We start from the raw sequence: 4674 nt of genomic DNA, 5'->3' as shown, positions 1-4674 counted from the left end.
CACCTGCTGTATAATGTCCAGCTGCTTTAACCACAGTTTTCTTTATATGCAACCTATGTAAACAATAAATTGAGTTCGTTAGCTCCCTTTTCCTGTAGGCAAAACGTTTTTGGTGTGTCTGGGTACAAACCATATGTTATGGGAGTTATCTACTTTTGGGATTATTATGCCTGTAATGATTGTGTTTATGTCTGTGTTTATACCTGTAATAACTGTATGTATCTTCAGTTCTGTATGATTTGTGATTTAAGCTGTATTGTGTATAATGCCCTGCTGTGGTAATTCTACCCCCTCTTCTGTCTGTATGACCAATTTGTAATATTTTCTCTGTATGTTTAAGCAGAAGGTAGATCATCTTTCACAGAACAGAGTATCTGAGGAAATGACCCTGAGCCTCAGCTCCCTTTGTCATACTATAAATGTCAGCAAATTAGAAAAACAAGTTTTGTTTTGTTAACTGGTGTTTTCTTGTTTCTTTTTTTCTTATAATAGAATTCATTTTAGGAAGTTATGAATACTTTTAATCAACAATAAAGAATCATTTACTGATATTTGGTTGTTGTGAAATCATTTTTTTTACATTTTGTTTTATGTTTGTCCAGATCAACAGTTCCCAACCTTTTCATCGTGCGGTTCATATTCCTTCTTCATCTCTGTGTGTGTTGAGAGTTGGAGCAGAAATGTGGATCATCTGGGAGGCCCTGATGACCAGGTTGGGAACCACTGGTCTAAAGACATTGACCAAACAAACACAAAGAGAGATGCTTGGTTTGTATGTCATACCTGTGTTTAGCTGTGGTTAATCTGTAGAACAGAAGTTCTCAATATGTTCCACCTCAAGGCCCACCTATTTATCACTACAAAGCATCAAACTGCTGACAGAAAATTTTACTTTGGTCAGATTTATGACCGGAATCTTAATATTAAAGTCGATAAAAATCTTTAATCAATGTTATTTAGCCTTTGAAAGAATTTATTTCCTTCTTAATATTTTTTTCATAAGGTACCATTATATGCTCACCCTTCAGAACAGGCTGAGGACCACCAGGAGGTGCTTTGGCCACTGGTGGAGAATCGCTGCTCTAGAACAGAGCTACTCAAATCCAGGCTTTTGAATCTAGCTTCTGGTCCTGGATTTTGTACTAACTGGTATTTAACTAAAGTGCTGATGAAATTGAATGACCTTCTAGTGTTACTACCAGTGATTCACTCTGGTTCATTTGGATTGTCAGTTTTTCATTTATATAAAGCCTTTCTCAAACCTAAGATCACTTTCCAACAGCAAATCATGTAGTACATTAAATACACAAAGAGGGGAAAAATGCCATGTGATGATCATGATGTATTTTTCCAAAGACCATAATTCTCTCTGATTTAGCCTAAACACACTAAAAATATTTACTAACTAGATGATCTGGACTAGATTATCTGGAGTATCTTATTGTAAGCGTTGCCTGAGAAATCAGTATGCACTCACCAGGGCCTCCCTTTGCTCTCAAAACAGCCTCAGGTTTTCATGGCATGGATTCCACAAGATATGTTGGAAACATTCTTTTGATATTCTGGTCCATGTTGACATGACTACATTATGCGATTTTTCAGGAGCACTTATATGCTGCAATCCCTCATTCTACCACATCCCAAATGTGTTCTATTGACCAGGCCACTGAACTCATTGTCATGTTGTATTGCTTTTGTAGCCCATCTGCTTCAAAATTCAACTGTAATGCCAGGGAGCGATGATGAGGTGGGGGCATACGCTGAGAGAAGCAAGATCTGTTAAGGGCAAATCCAATATCAGGGTCAAAACGGTCCAGGGTCAGACAGCCAACACGGATAGATGGAGGGACAGACATAACGAAAATATACACAGGATAAACAAACAACAGAGGCCAGAAGAACAAAACCAAACAATTCAATACAAAGACCAAACAAAGACCAACAAACTAACAGGGGAAAACACAGGGCTTAAATACAAGGAAACAATGAGGGTTAACAATACACAGGTGTATAACACAGGTGAGAACAATCAAGGGCGGAGTCAAGAAACAAGGGAGCAGGACAGGGAAGAATCAAAACATAAAAAGCACATGGACAAGACCAAAACAAAAGCACATGGAGGACTGGGAGGGGCCAATCGTGTCATCAATGTTTATATTTTTTGCCCTGCTCTTTTTTCTTGCCTGTCTCTTTCTCTTTCTGTAAAGCTGCTTTATGACAACACCTGTTGTAAAAGGCATTATATAAGTAAACTTTGCTTTGCTTACATCATTAAAAAAAAAAACACTCAAATTTTGTGTCGAAGAATTGACTCCCCATCACTACAACTAGTATTGTAAGCAAGTTTCAAGTTCAGGTTTCAAGTTTATTTGTCATTTGCCAAATATCCTGCCCCGAAATACTAACAGTGAGGCTCAGCTAATCACTCTATAGAAAGTAAACCAAGTAAAAGTAAAAATACAAGAAAATACTGAAACTGAAATATATTAAACATACACAAAATATAGAGACAGGAGGGACCTGTGTAAGGAGAAAAAAATCCTCTCAAATATATTCATATTAAACATGAGAACGACACACCATACTGAAGTGCATCACTCTTATTTGGCAGTGAATATGCAGTGTAATGGAAAATTTTGCATAGTATTGTTCATATGCAATTCACCATTTCTTTTGCAGTTCAATTTGCTGGACCTGGCAACCCTGGTTAATCCCTTTAATAAGTTTAGGTACATTAGTATTAGAAATTCATGTGATGTGATGGTGCATGTGTTGGGTTCAGTTTATGCAAACAATATCAAATATTATTTAGTTTTTAGTGGTCACTGCTATGTTACTAAGCTTATTTAATGTGCTAACCTGGCAGTAACAGTAAAGGTGAAAGTTGTTAGCTCTTGATAGAAGTACTTGCAGAACCAGTTGTTCAGAGCACTCACAATTGCTTCATACATCTTGTTCCATTACCTAAAAGAGAGGATCACACAATGGCTTTTTGTGTGTTTCTGCATACTTCAGCAATCTCATGAGCTGAGAGGTTGCAACAGAGAAACTAAGCATAGTTGTATAAGAATGCTTTTTCTAACATCTCCCTCCTGTTTATACTACTTTCGAGGGCAAAAAGATTGCTCAAACATAAATGTATGTACATAACAGAGAAAACACAGTGAGGTCAACTGGGTGATTATCTGCAGGCTGCACTCCAGTGGGCTTTCACAGGTTGTTTGACTCGTCATTCACAGTCACTGGTTTTATTCATTGACTTGCTCATTGTTCAGGAGGGATGCCACTGGGAAATACCCTGAGTCTTCAGAAGCCACTGCCTCCTATACCATCACCTTTGTGATGGCAGAGTCAATGAGGCGCAGGATGAGTCCTCTCACACAGGGGATGAGACAGCACCCGCAGGTGGTGATGAGAGCTGCTGCTACTGCAATGGAAACTAAAACAGAAGAGACAAGTGTACTCCACTTCCCAAATCATGATTCGAGGGAGGTCAAGGGATTATTGCTGCCAGCATGATCATGCATTTTCTCTAGACAGGGTTTCTAAACCATGGAGAGCCCTGGTAAAGCTACCATCAGGGGAGGTGTTATTGGGAATGAAAGTACAACAGAAATCACCTTATATACTCCACCTTTCTCTGCTAATTAGCATATCTAGAGCAACCCTTTTTTGCCATGCCATAAGTGATGTAGACTGCAGCCAATCACGGACGGCCTTTAAGGCATCCCTGCTGTGATTAATTAACCATAACTGATTGTACTAAAAACAGTTAATCCAATCCACATTTTTATTTATTGTTGGCAACACAAAATTAATTCAAAACCTTCTACAATCTGGTTTCTAGACTTAAACTCATCTGGACCTACAGAAGCAGGTGTAGTTTCGAGGTAGGGCTAGAACACCAGGTGGCAAAGCAGGCTTGGTGGCTAGGAATAGAGAAGAAGTGAACAGCAGCGAAAGGGAAGATAAAAAGCTAATGAAAATAAAGTTTTTGTGTCAATCATGGAAGCCTTAATCGCCTCTTAATTCAGCCTTAATGGATTCTGAACCCAGACATTAAAGCTCAAATCTCGGTGGTACCATTTCGTCTTTCTCAGGGAGACGCGATGAAGCAATCATGAGAAAGTAAGAAAATGAGAAAGAAAAACCAGCGATGTGAGTTTAACTCATGGTGGGACCTTCCTGTCTTTCTCGGAGAGATGTGGTCATCAGAAATTATCTGTCGTCAGACCTCGTGGGCTTACATGTGATTGTAGATGACGTATGCACAAACGCCTTTATGGATCAAACACTATTCTATGAATAATCTTGACAAGCTTTTGAAACAAGTAAACACTTATGGTCAGTAAGGTGAAGGGTAGACTGTGGTACACGCAAGCCAAGGGCTGTCTCCCAAACCTCCATGGAACCCAGTCAGCTCTCTTGGACAGGCACAAACAAGTGTCTTTTGGATGTATTGTGTGTTGAGAGACTATGGCTTGACTGCTCAGACGTGCTCAATGACAAAGTAGTTTGAGCTTCTGCCTTGTAATCCTGCTTTTTGTTTTGAAAAGAAGGCAGCCTGGCTCAGTATTACAGTCCATCAGTATCTTATCATCTGGTTCTATGGTGTAATGGTCAGCACTCTGGACTTTGAATCCAGCGATCCGAGTTCAAGTCTCGGTAGAACCT

General features: G+C 39.2%; 1 non-coding gene across 1 annotated transcript; it reads left to right on the top strand.

Annotated features, from left to right (window-relative positions):
- The first annotated feature begins 4602 nt into the window (after positions 1-4602).
- On the top strand, positions 4603-4674 carry trnaq-uug. The gene has a single exon. It is a non-coding gene; the product is annotated as a tRNA-Gln (tRNA).

Source organism: Pygocentrus nattereri, chromosome 22, assembly GCF_015220715.1.
Source record: "Pygocentrus nattereri isolate fPygNat1 chromosome 22, fPygNat1.pri, whole genome shotgun sequence".
NCBI classification, from domain to species: domain Eukaryota; kingdom Metazoa; phylum Chordata; class Actinopteri; order Characiformes; family Serrasalmidae; genus Pygocentrus; species Pygocentrus nattereri.
This window is presented reverse-complemented; position numbering and strand designations above follow the sequence as displayed.